The sequence below is a fragment of the Neopsephotus bourkii genome, unplaced genomic scaffold (genome assembly GCF_033783945.1).
Source record: "Neopsephotus bourkii isolate Nb327-2 ecotype Australia unplaced genomic scaffold, CSIRO-AGI_Nbou_v1 NB_1728, whole genome shotgun sequence".
NCBI lineage: Eukaryota > Metazoa > Chordata > Aves > Psittaciformes > Psittacidae > Neopsephotus > Neopsephotus bourkii.
Window position 1 is genome coordinate 309,565 of NW_026902202.1, and position 14,560 is coordinate 324,124.

Consider the following 14,560-nt stretch of genomic DNA (forward strand, 5'->3'; position numbering starts at 1 on the left):
TTTTAAAAGTCTGAAAAATTGTTTGGATTCATCCCCAGATAGAAACCCAGGAGTCTGGGTGACAGGCATCTAGGCAGGAGATGACTGGTTATGCAATGCATCTCTTGAGACCATTTGAAAAGCTTCCTGTGTACCCAGTAAGTACAAGAACCCAGAGTAAGGAAGAAATCCTACACTCCCTCCTCATCATTTCTGCTAATCTTATTTTTCCATTTCTCTCAGTTCATTAGTTGCTCTACCCCTTCCTATAGTAGTCAACTTAGGATTGATTTTTAAGAATGCTTTTTCTCTTTCTGTGATGAAGCATTGACTCCCTCTCCCTCCCTGCACCTGCTTACGAGAAATATTTCTTTTCCTCATTGTGCTTTTACTTGTTAATTACTTGCTTTTTCCACAGTCCATCTTCCTAATTACATTTTTAATTGTCTGTATAACATTGTAGTGAACTCTCTAAAGTGCAGTCTCTGAAAACACAACAGGAAACTCTGCATGAAGAGCGTCACATAAAAACGTACATTATCACCACTTACCTTTCATTGAAACTACCTTATGCTTGCCCACAGTCACCACACTAGTCATCATTTTACCACTGGTTCAGTTGACTGATAGTCCCACAGAACACAATCTCAGACAAGAAAAGAGCAGAAGGCTGTATGACTAATACTTCAACCACTTGTTTTTTTCCCTGTTCCATCTTTGTTACAGCCTGGTGGCATAATAGTTTTTTGACAGAGGCATCTTCTAACCATGCATCTTAACTAATACTGAGAAAGAGGAATCAGCTGCAAAATACCTCAACTGTATAAGCTTTCTTCTTTAAAGGTTACAGTGCTCATTTCCACAGGAAATGGCTGGATGAAGTCAAATAATCTTAAAGCCAATATTTGCTTGTGATATACACAAATAAACTGGATTTAAGTGAAATAACTTGCTCATTTAAGTATACATTATTTCCTGTTAACCAAGATAGTTGTCCTGCTATTTACAGAGAAAATGTGGATTCCTCTGTCTCACAATGACTCAGTTTATAACAATTCTCTACTGACTACACACAATTCTAATATTTTCCCCTTTTCATATGCTTCCTTGACCATATTTTCCACATGTTTACTAGGTGGAAAAAAGAAAAAAAAAGGGTGAGGGGGGCCAAAATGCATAAGGCTAGCAAGGCAAAGCTGTTTTCCAGCAGATGGTTAAATAGGGAACAGAAAACACCTGGTAGTAACAAACAGCTTTCTTCTTAAAGTTTTACTGTCTAGTCTGTCAGGTACCTTTTCACAGCCATCCTGTCAGCAGTCTAGGGGTCAGATTAAGTTATGGAAAATAGCCTGAACTATGGGAAAAAGTTCAGGCCTTCTGCCCCTTACACATTAACACAGAATCATTCAAGTGCAAACAGGAAACATTAACAAACAGGAGAAATTACATCCCTTGCAACCACTTTCAAACTGTCAAAGACTGGAAATGGTGCAACAAGAGCTATAAAGGCCAATGTGAAAGGTCAAGGGCGAGAAAGTAATTTCCTCTTTTAGAAGTTTAGGATTCCACTCATACAGTCAAGTATCAGCCAAACATATTGACTCTTTTTTTCTTTTTTTTTTTTTTTAGATGGTATTATTAATCTTTTGTTAAGATCTAAAAGCAGAAGAACCCAAAGATCAGCTGACAAAAATCTCAGGAATTCATAATAATTTTAACTAACCTGAGAAATCTGATGAACTGTAAAGACTGTGACCATTTTTAGCTCAAGCAGTTTTACAGCAAGAGGTGCAAGCAAACCTTCTGGAAGAGCACTAGGATCATTTCAGTCTCTTACTGTGTGAAGTACTATAAACCAGTGCTTTTTCCAAGCAGCTGGCAAATTGCTGCTGTGCAGAGAGCCTGCACCTCACAGAGTAATGTTTCCACAAGCACTGCAGAGGAGAAAGAGAAAGCAATGTATTTATGGAGGCAGCATGAGAGAGTAAGAAGTGCACAAAGAAGGTGTAAATGAATGAGAAAAAGTGTTGTGGAAAAAGTATCATTTTTCCAAGAAACTGTTCACAAGCTGTAGTGAAACCTGATGAATGAGAGAGAAACTCTCTCTCTCCCTACTTTAGCACAATCTATACTCCCAGGACTCAGATTTCTGTCCGCAAAGGCCTGTACCACCTCAGTTTCTTTGGGTCAAACAACTGAAGATATACTCTAACACACACTCACTCAAAATATCTCTGGTTTGTTGCTTGAGGATGGCCGTTTTCCACTAACTCTGAAGAATACATCATGTAAAGAAAACAGGTGAACATCAACAAATAAAACAATTTGGTTTTGCTTCAGTTTTCCACATTTCAACATGCCAGTGCTCACCTCCTAGAATTTTAATGGTTTAGCTAGGACAAAATGCCCTCGCTTTCCTTCTAAAGTGTTCTTTTCTCCTTTGTCACCTTCTTAGGGCAAAATCATTTTAAAGCAAAGTTCAGACTTATCAATAAATTTGTATTCTCATCTTATTTCACAAAAAAAGCCCTTAATGGCATTTTATCTATGAGATTCTACTTTTAAAAAATATCTATGGTTAAAATACTGAGCAGAAATAAGTATTATCCTTTCAATGCCTGGAGTAGGAAGGATTTGCAGTGCATAGTCTTTTATTCAAAACATTTAATTGAAAATATTATACAGGCCTTAACATAACAAAGCCAAATGACAGCTGTTGGTAAACTGAGGCACAGAAATGACTTGGTTAAGACTTCATCAAAAGTAGCAGCAAAAACAAGGACAAAATGCAAGCATCTCAAGTTCACTCCATCCATCATAACACACTGCCAAGTCATTTGTACAAACAACATATAATATGATTTGATGTATTTGTTTCAACAGAACAAATTGCCTCTGAGGATCAAAGATTTTGCCATTCTGCTACAGTTCTTGATTCAGAGCATCAAATACTAAGATTTTGGACTGCTTTTGGACTGCTTAAGCAACCTTTGCTAAAAAGTATGTCTTCTGGGAGATAATAAAAAAGATGGAAAATGGTTGGAATATTTAAAATAGTAGTGCATTTTACAGCATATTCCATTATGTTGTTGGTGGGGGACAGTTTACGAGGTACCCCTCCTGTCTTCAAAAGGTGTCATTTGACCATAATTTGATAGTGATATTAAAGATAATGAAAAATGTGCTTTCTAAGGAAACATAAAATTAACTAGGATGAAGTAGAGCTGTTAAAATCCAAGCCTCACTCATTTTAATCTGCTACAAAGAGAGAAAAACAAACAAACAAACAAACAAACAACAAAAAATAAAAAACAACAAGAACCAGATTTAGAAATCAGCTTTTGTCATAGTGGCAATGACTGCTTCCTGCTGAAACACCAGCATAGCCTGAGACTGTTTTTCAGATAAAAAATGTATAATACTGTAGCAAAAGAAAAAGCTATGCAAGCCAGCTAAAAAGAGAAATGAGACGGAATAATATGGCACAGTAAAATAACTACACAAGGGAGAGGAGGATCTATTTTTCTTTCACCAAATTAAGCCTAACAGTCCCTTTCATTCTCCCCACTTCTCAGGATTTTATTGTTTCCATTTACCAGTCTCAAAACCAACATATCCTTGCATAATACTAATAAACCTTTTAATCTGAACTGATACTGAAATGAATGGACCACTCAGTGGATAAAGAACTGGCTGGATGGCCACACACAAAGAATTGTGGTCAATGGCTCGATGTCCACCTGGAGACCAGTAACGAGTGGTGTCCCTCAGGGATCGGTGTTGGGACCGGTCTTGTTTAACATCTTTGTCACTGACATGGACAGTGGGATTGAGTGCGCCCTCAGCAAGTTTGCCGATGACACCAAGCTGTGTGGTTCGGTTGATACACTGGAGGGAAGGAATGCCATCCAGAGGGACCTTGACACACTTGTGAGGTGGGCTGATGCCAACCTCATGAAGTTTAACCATGCCAAGTGCAAGGTCCTACACCTGGGTCGGAGCAATCCCAGGCACAGCTACATGCAGGGCAGAGAAGAGATTCAGAGCAGCCCTGTGGAGAAGGACTTGGGGGTGCTGGTCGATGAGAAAATGAACATGAGCCGGCTTCAATGTGCACTTGCAGCCCAGAAAGTCAACCGTATCCTGGGCTGCATCAAAAGGAGCGTGACGAGCAGGTCGAAGGTGGTGATCCTGCCCCTTTATTCTGCTCTCATGAGACCTCACTTGGAGTACTGTGTGCGGTTCTGGTGTCCTCAACATAAGAAGGACATGGATCTGTTGGAACAAGTCCAGAGGAGGGCCATGAGGATGATCAGGGGACTGGAGCACCTCCCGTATGAAGATAGGCTGAGAAAGTTGGGACTGTTCAGCCTGGAGAAGAGAAGGCTGCGTGGAGACCTCATAGCAGCCTTCCAGTATCTGAAGGGAGCCTGCAAGGATGCTGGGGAGGGACTCTTCATTAGGGACTGTAGTGATAGGACAAGGGGTAATGGGTTAAAATTTAAACAGGGGAAGTTTAGATTGGATATAAGGAGGAAATTCTTTCTTGTTAGGGTGGTGAGGAACTGGAATAGGTTGCCCAAGGAGGTTGTGAATGCTCCATCACTGGCAGTGTTCAAGGCCAGGTTGGACGAGGCCTTGGGTGTCATGGTTTAGAGCGAGGTGGCCCTGCCCATGGCAGGGGGGTTGGAATTTGATGACCTTAAGGTCCTTTCCAACCCTAAATATTCTATGATTCTATGATACAGCCAGTCTGTCACCCATCTATACCTGCTAACATTATTATCATATAAAAATAAAACATATTATCATGTTGTATAAGGCTTTCCAGTGGTTTTCTAGTAACTGCATTTCTAACTAGGACAGGCCCCTGCAAAGCCCCCTTTAGTACAACATACATGCAGATGCCACACAAGAGAAAGTATTCAAATTCCCTTTTCTCTCTCTGCTTCAAACATCAATCTTAAGACTGATTAACAACAGCTGGATTCATTGATTGTGTTTTGAGAGCACTTGGGAGAAATTGAGGACTTGGATGGCATTTACACAAATAAAGTTACATTTGCAAAAACTGTGATTTTCTCTGTCATGGTATGTTTACCAGGACAGTTATTACTTTATAAGTTGTTTTCAAGCCACCAACTGCAAGCTATAAAAGATCATTTTCAATGTTTAGTTCCCAGTGATAAGAAGTTGTTTGCATCAAAGGATAGACAAGGATGCAGGAAAACACAACAGGGCCCATCATCTTTGGTAACCTTTGTTGCAGACTTTCTAGCTGTAAAACTTGAACATTGGTACTGATATTCTTTGTAAATCATAGCCTATTGAAAAGCAGGATACTAGAAGTAGATGCTATTATCGTTACAGCATCTAAAGCTAAGCATACAATGGATCTTTAAAGCTTGGGAATAAAAATCAAATTTGCAAATTATACCATATATTATTATAGTAACTATAAATATTGATAATTATACTAACTACTCAGACAACCCAAAAAGAGAAAAAAAAAAAAGAGAGCATTTTCCTGTTCTCTCAGTAAGTGGACTATGTTAAATTTGTTTGCCAAGCAGTTTAAAGCTAAAGATAACTAAAACTAGAGATGCTTATTTATTGAGAATAATATTTATATAATATTATTTATGTTAGTAACAAGTGAGAGTATCTGGTCCAGATGTAATCTGCATTTGGATATGGGCTGAAAAAAAAAATCACAAAGCCATTAGGTGTTACAGTGAAATCCAGGAAGACTAGTCAGCTTAGTTTCTGTTTCAAGAAAAGTAGTGGAACAAATAATGAAACACTACTTATAAGCTATTATACGAACAACAAAAACAAAACAAAACAAACAAAAAATTACTGTAAACACAAGCCAGTCTTAATTCCTTTTCTGATAGAGAAAGAGACCTAAAAGATGGGAACAATGTGGTGAATACTGCATTTCATCTTTACAGTACTTTTAGCACTGAATATACGTAAGTTTGAAAAACATGGACCAGAAAAGGAATTATGAAGCTGGCTAGACGTCTGCAAGTGAAAGTAGCTTACATTGAAGTTTACCAGATGGGGCTGTTCATGTGTCTGTCCTGGATCTGGTACAATTTAATATTATCACAAAAGATGAAAGTGGTAGGAGAAAATATTATTATTTAGGGAAGTAGTACCTATTTGTAAACATACTGGACAATAGTGGTAAAACTTAAAATTATGTTGGAAATGAGGTGTACCATTCAAAAAGATAGTAGTTCAGTAATAGCAAGTCCAAGCAGCACTGGTACCTCTCAGATGAAGAAGCATGTCTTATTTCTTAATATGTGGTTTTCAACCTATATGGACTATTCAGTACGAGTGCTGGTGAACGCAATGAAGAAAATAGCCTAGATGGGAAGAGTAAATTTTTTAAGAAGTGTTTATTTGTAGAAAACAAAATTAGGTGGAAATATAAATAAAGTCTAAATAAAATCCTACAACAAAAAGTCAGTATCTATTTTCTGTAATCACAGTGGCCAAGACAAGAAGGAACAAGCCTGGACTGCAATAAGGAATAACCGCTATGTAGTATACTGAGCAAAATCTTCCTGACAGTAAGATTTTGAAGGACTGGAAAGGATTGCCTGGGAAACATGGAGCCTCCAAGAACTGGTTTGACAAAACCTGGTAAGAACAGCACGGCTGTGGTTCATGCTGCCTAAAGCAGCAGGGTATATGAGACACCTTCAGTGGCCCTTTCCTGTTTTCACATTTCATGAACTGAAAAGACAATGTCGAAATAAGGGAATTAATTCTAGTAAGTCTTCCCTCTCTTTCCCACATTCCCCTATGCCTTTCCCAGTTGTTCTTCCTCTATTCCTTCCAGTTACTGATAGATATTAAAGAAAAAAAAAAAAAAACCCAAAAAAAACCTAAATAAACCACCACGCTTAGAAACATGTGGCCATAAAACAGTAAAAATTCTCTGAAGGAGGCAGAGAGAAAGCGAACCAGGTGCCACTGGCTTCAAGTACATGAGAGTCAGAGATCTGAGAAAAGAAACAAGGACAGAGAACAGAAGGGGGGGGGGCTGGTTGGATGTCTCCAAGCTGGTTGCAGAAACTAAGGAATGACAACAGAAGGGGAAGCTCACCCTCAGACTCCTCTTCTGGATCACAGCCACCTTGGATGCTGTCTGCAGCTGTGAGGAGAGCTTAGAAGTACATTTAAGCTTGTATTGCTTGCCTAGACTACTTATACACTCAAAATTATATTTCTCTAAGCCTCCCATTCACCACGTGTTGCCAAATCCACGAGCTTTCTTCTGGCTACTGGAACCTTAACCCTGCACCTCCCAGCAGCTCTACTGGTAAGGGGAAAAGGATTAATGCTGTACTTCCTGTAATCTGTGAACTTTTTCAAATCTATACATTTGCCATCATTGTCACACCAAAATCTCACCAAGGGCAGATAAGACAATTCAACAGGCTGAATGTTACTGTTTACCTCTCTCCTTAACTAATGTCATAGGAAGTCTAACTTGCTTTTAACAGGAGAAGTTAGGCCAGTAACAAGTATTAACTGTAACCCACTGCATGGAAGGGAGGAAGAGCAAAGAGAAATCTCTGGCTATCAGCTTATACCACAGAAGAGAGCAGAAAGAAAGGGAGGTGATCCAGTCTTTCAACTGGCTAGCTTTTCCCGCTGCAGGCCACAGGGTTGAAAAGCTGCCACAAATCTAACTGTCTTACAGGAAGGTTTGAGGGCTCTTTTCCCTCCTTCAGCCTTTAAGATCATTAAAGTTATAAGAAAACTGCCACATATTAACCTCTCAGACAGACAGTTTAGCAGCCCTGCCTAGCTAAAGGGCAGATCTATTGAACGATGCTGTGTACACTTGAAAGCCTATAGTGTTCAGTCAACTTTTATAGTCATTCTGACGTGACTTTTGACCAAGTGATACTTTGTTCCCCAAACTCTTGTGATACACTGAAAAAATCTGTGTCCAGTTTATTAAACAAAGGTAAAAGTGTTTTATTTATTCTGTATATTTTGTATACAATCTTTATGAGGTGCTTTCAAAGAAGTGAGTCAGGATCAGTTCTTATTTTATCCTGTGCCATACCTCCAGGAGCAGTTTCCTCTAGCAGATGATGATGATGTCCAATCTGCAGTCGCAGTTGGATTTTAAGACGACTGGTATGCCTTATAACTGCGCTTGCCTTTCAGTCCTGCACATGCAAACCCCAAATGACAAATAAGCATGGCAAATCCCTGTTGTTTCTAAGGGTTATCTGTCATAGAATCATAGAACAGTTAAGACTGGAAAGGACCTTAAGATCACCTAGTTCCAACTCCCCTGTCATGGGCAGGGACATCTCACCTTAGATCATGTTGCCCAAGGCTCTGTCCAGCCTGGCCTTGAACAATGCCAGGGACAGACATTTACCGCTTCCCTGGGCAACCTGTTCCAGTGCCTCACTTTGGACATTGAGCTGGTGTTCACGACTCTGCATGCAGCCATCCAGCCAATTCTTTATCCACTGGTAAAGGTGGTCCCAGTTCAGTCCCCACAGATTATCTTCCCTTTGGCAAATTCATTTTAGTTTGAAGAAGGAAAACTAGATTGTTGACTTTAATAGGTAAACATTGTGAAGCAACAGAAGTTACTCCCCACTTCACAAACATACAGGCAGCCATGAGGTGGGAGATGGCAAAACACTGGGTGTTTCTGGGTTTTCTGTTTTGTTGCTCTTTTTCTCCAGTGGTATGCTGCAATGGCTGTAATTGCTGTAAAAAGGTGTTTGATGTCAATGGAACTATCAAAATGCCTACTCCTGATGTAACTTCTCTTCACACATTTCTTTTCCTAGAACTTCTAATTCCTTACTGCACCAGTGCAGCATAGAGTATAAGGAAAGGTCATACTAAGCTTTCACCAAAGCTGCTGCAAATAGGCAAGTTCTTTCCCTCTAATACTCTCTCTGCAAAAAGAAACAAGTAGTCTTATTAGTGTCCTTTCTATTTGTTAAGCAGGAATTAGGAAGAACAACAGATATGGTTAATTTTAGTAATTTTCAATGCAGAAAAAACATTCAGAGTGAACGAATGTGAATGAAAAGACATTATCTGAGGTGCAACTGAAACAACTGTAATATTAAACTGACAAATGCTACACCACTATCACCTCTTGAAGGAGTTCAAGCATTTGCCACTCAATTTTTCTGTAGGCTCAAAAACTTCAAGTGGCAAGGGACTTTAAGAGCAATCCAGACATACCTACAGTTACAAACTAAGAGGAGGTTTAGGTCATCTGAGTCATTTTCTTCATAACCACACTGAAGGTCAAATGTTGCATAATATTATATTATAAATCTATAAGATTTCTAAGTACAAAAGTATAATTCAGAAGAGAATTTCTAATATGTTCGGTGTTTTACCTGGGACATTATCAGCAACAGTCCCACTGCCTTCAACAGGATCTACGTAGCTAAAATCTCCTGGCTGTCGCATTGGGATATTGAGTAAAAATTTTCTTAGGTAAGTATTTTAGAATTACCTACACAAAAGGAACAGGGCTAGATCCTTTATCCATGCAGACAGTACCATCAAGTTATGTTTAAGTAGCTAGCTGCATCTTTTGGCAGAGACCCAAATTTATATGCTTTTTTTGCACAGCAAGCACCACTTAATGGACACGTTGTATGAAACACTTGACCTTCACAGATGCACAGGTCACTTTTCAGTGGTGAGTAAATGGTATTCCTGATACAGCTACAGGAACAGCTTTCATGGAAAGGAAATGTTTTTCTTATAGCTTTTGGGAATAACAAGGACAAGCAGCAAAATACAGAGTAGGAATCCACAGTAAGCCAAGAGCCACTCAGCAAAAGCCACCGAAGTACCAAAGACCAGTAGTGAATAGTGGTCACAAATGGCCTTATTTCAGTTCTCAGCTCTCAAAAGTTCCACTAACCATAAAAAAGGCAGACAACAGCTCTCCTTATGACATGACTGCTTATCCTTAGAGCAGGCTCTGCCAGCACAGTGATGATGGAGACTTTGGAGAGAGAGATTTTCCACCCTGGGAAAACAGATCTCCAAGAACTGACCACAAGAACCACAACTGCAGACTAAAGTTCTTGAGTCTGCACCTTTCCCCAGTTCCATACAGGTTACTTTTTCATATTATGTTCTAAAGAAATTCCAATAGCTACACAAAACACAGGAAGATTCGTTGCTATTGGAAGGAAACACAACAGGTAAACAGCTGCCAGTGTCAAAGGCTTCTTTAAAACAGTAATAGCTGATGTGATTTCGTTTCTTGTATCTGAGGGATTTTAAAAGAACAAGAAAAGTCTAAGGATACAAGAGAACTATCCAACTAGAGAATTATAGCACTTTTTTTTGTTAAAGTTCTTACATATGATAAAAATTGAAGACAGATACAGACAATACATGCTGTTAAAAATGCAGAGGCACTGATCATTGTTGGGTTTTCTCTCACTGATTACTAGCACTTCATTTAGCTGCAGCTGCCACTACAAGCTAGTCTCTTCATGAATGTCATTCTACACATTTAGGACAATGGGCATGTGTTGGAAGAAGGCAACTAGCAACATTCATACTCAAGTTACTGAAATGTTTCATGTATGAAACATGAACATGTTTTCAGGTATGAAACATGAAACATCAGATATGTTCATAAATACAGCTAGGGAGCAGCAAATATTGATTGTATTAGACACGTTCATTATGCAAAATAATATTTTATTAGATGAAATTTAAGGTCCCTTCCAACCCAAAGCATTCTATGATTCTATGATTTTAGAAAATAAGACTGCATGAAACTTCTCTGTATGGTGCAGTATGGTCTGGTGCTTATGGCCTCAGAACCAGGTTCATTCCTTTTAGTGACAGCCTAGTGACTACTGGTGTGCCACTTTTCTTGCTGTGCTTTCATGTCTGTAACTATGAAAGGGACATATTTATGGTTTGTTTCTTTGTATTGTGCCAAAACTGTAAGGATTGAATTGTGTCACTGACACACAAAATCAACCATCAAATAATAAAAAAAATTCTTTACAGGTCTGGTGCGTACCTTCTAAAAGTCAAGGTTTTTTTTCTATTTATTTCAGTTTGCTTTGAAACAGATTATAAATTATCCTGGAATTTAGTATAAATAGCAGACATAGAGCTGGGATGACACTTTAGAACATATGCCAAAAGTATTTTTGCAAACACAGAAACTTCAGAGTTACTGGGTTCAGTAAGAATAATGTGTCACTAAAGGAATGCAGCTTTTCACTTGAAATATAATTTAGAACCTATTTGTATTTCACCACAAAATGGCATATTGTTTTAATCAGAGGGAAAAAAAAGTGCATTCATGTTTGCCTTCTGTTTCTTTCAAAATATTTGCATTACAAACTTCTCAGAGTTTCACATTTCACTTCAAATTGCAACCAAGGTTTGCTTTGGTGAAGGAAGATTGGTCAAGACACAAAACAATTACTTCATTATTTCTATTTGCTTGGCATCTATTTCTTACCTCCTACCTTCTTTTCTGACTTTCCATGAGATAAAGCATGATTATATATTCACACTACAGCAGCACTGCTGAAGCTAAAAGGATTGTAAGCATGATAATGCAGATGATCAGAGACTATAAATGAAAGAACTTTCTTATGTGGTTAGAAAAAAATTACCAAAGAGGTATTTACCCATGTAATTTGTTCCTCCTCTTTTTCTTTTTTCCATTCAAGCCTGTAGGATTGATTGGCACAGGAATTCATCATTACTCCCTTTCTGATAATAGAGCCTGAAAAATGGCATAATGCTATCTAAGTGATATAGTAGGCTTGGTTTATAGCAGATACAGAATTTATCTTTTTCTTTGACATTTGCCATGTTGTCCTTACTGTCATGTGAGGACAGTCTAAAGAAGCCACATACTTATTTTAAGTAATTTTGTGCTTTTGCTTTTCATGTAAACTATTTAAAAATCTCACATGGAAACTTAAATACAGAGATAGACTCAATTTAGTAATTTTAAACAAATATTTCACTATAAAAGCATTAAGGGGAAACAATAGTTACATAACTACATAATGATAAAATTTCTCTAACAGGTGCAAATATTTTATTGTATAGATCTTTTTCTTGGTATAAATCAGCACAACTGTTTTGAATGCAATACACTTAAAATAAACTACCCGATTAAGAGGAACAGCATGGTCATACCTCAAGCCTAAGATCCACTAAGTCCACCAGTCAGTAGTGAATGCCTATGCAAAGTCCCCAGACCAGAATCTGACCTCCTCTGATTATCTTACTGCTTTCCTTAAGGTCAGTAACTCAGGGAATTTGTAAACCAGGTAATTCATCCAGACTTCTGTATTTAAGAGCTATGAACCTTTCTCACAAATTCTTTAGGTATTGACATCATCACATGCATGGAATTACACAATTTTTACACACTATTGTGGAAAAAAGCCCAATCAATTTTGGTCACTTTAAGCCTGGGTGCCTTTATTTTTTATATTAAGAGAAATAGTGTATCATAATTCCCTAATCATCTCTTGAAGGTCTGACTAAACTCTCATGTAGTCTCCACTCTGTCATTCCTTTTCAAGCTAAAGAATCTTTGTTTTTCCTTATAAGAAAACTGTTATATTTTTCCCTCACCCTTTTTTATCCTTCCCTGTAAAGGGTACTATTTCTTCCTCTGCTTTATTCATTGTTTCATGGGATGATCAAAACTGAATGAAAATTCAGAAAGTACACACCCTATAATGATGTAAAGTGATTTTTATTCCTTCCCATAGCCGTTAACAAAATAACCTTAACATAGTAATCATTATATTGGTCCTTTAACAACATGAGGACAACAAGCATTTCCCAGCTCCAACATGTTGGTGAGAATCCTCACCACATCTTGGCTATGTACATAACCAAGACTTAGGTACACACCTTTGCCTCTCAAAGCAAACATGTGCTTAAACAAGAAAGCAGAGAAACTGTGCTCCAGTAAGTCCTTTAGTCTTCACTTTTGAAGATCCAGAGCCTTAGGCACAATACAGAGCATAGGTATCCCACAATTGCTATGAAAATAGGTCTCTGCCATCACTTCCCTGGTGTGGATAGCTGGTGTAGTGCCATTGCTTTATATTCATGTATATACATACATACACACATAGAGAAGGTGTTCTGTTCACCTGAATATGTTTATTTACACTTAGTGAAATGAATTTCATCGTTCATTTTATGGCTCAGAGTATTATGATCCTTCATGTGCCTTATGCACATTTTCATGCTAATATACAGTATTGTTTGAGGTGTGAATTCCATCATTCTGGATGCAAATTATACACCCCTCAGAACTGTGAAGGAAAACCAAGGCAATGGTCCAGCAAACAGACCTGAAGAATTTAAGTCAATGAACTCTCTATGGACAAAAAATTATGCTAATGCTGATGTAATATTGGGATATGGTATTAAGAACTGTCTCTTTGCTAACACAGTATATTGGTTCTTTAATATTAGATATTATTTATTTGATACCTTTACCTATTTTCATTTAGATGAAAGAATGAATCTACACTTTCAGATAGTTTCACTTGAGAGTATTGATATTAGCTGAAATTAAAATCACTGTCAATTAGGGAACCCGAATCAATCAGCCAACAGAAATATGACTTTTGGCAAAAGGCTCAGAAATTTTCATCTCTTGGGGTGCTTTAGTGTACATAGGCCATAGTTTCTAATCTAGTCAACTCTACATCAAGCTCTGTGTTAAGTGTATCTACTAGAAACACGTCCAATGTTGACTGAAAGATTGCAAGTGACAGACAACCCACTACAGCTGTAGGTACACTATACTACTGATTAACTGCTCTCACTTCAGTAGCTTACGCTTATTCTCAGACTTATTTGTCTTGCTTCAGTTTCTAGCCATTAGTATGCCTTTTTGTACTGGATAAAATAACAACTTAGGAGGTGAAGAAAACACTGAGATAGATTCTAAGACGGTTGTAAAGAAAAGGAAATAACTAGGCAAACTATTTACTTCCATTTGCAGCTCTTCCTTCCAGGCTTGCTTTCAAATTATCATCCATTGCAAAGAACACTACTCACACTCAGCTACCTCCACAAAGGTTTCCTGTCTCAGTCCCAAAACTGACTTACAGAACTTTTACATTTGTTTTCCTGCTGTATTTCTGCTCATGTCCAATACACTGCTTCTCAGTTCTTAAAAGAGGAAATGCAAAGAGAAGACTAGCTAAATTGTTTCAGTAAGGCCGATGAAGTGATCTAATACAGACCAACGCCTGGTCCTCTATGTTGACTACTGTGTGCTGTTGTCTTTCTGGTTTCCCTGAAAAGTCATTACTTGAAAAATAGCAAGCAATGTTCCCATCCAGACCAAGTACACTTATGTGCCAAGCTATGTCTCCACTGTGCTCTGAAAATCACAGAATTACAGAATCATTAGAATTGAAAGGAACCTCTGGAGATCATACAGTCCAACACCCCTGCCAAAGCAGGATCATCTAGAACAGGTTACACAGGAATGCATCCAGGCAGGTTTTGAATGCCTCCAGAGAGGGAG

At 38.2% G+C, this 14,560-nt stretch overlaps 1 long non-coding RNA gene across 1 annotated transcript in view; it reads right to left on the reverse strand.

The window, feature by feature from the left end:
• The window catches only part of LOC133224843 (uncharacterized), a 287,272-nt gene that overhangs the window by 118,930 nt on the left and 153,782 nt on the right, over positions 1-14,560 (reverse strand). The gene's annotated exons all lie outside the window — the stretch shown is intronic.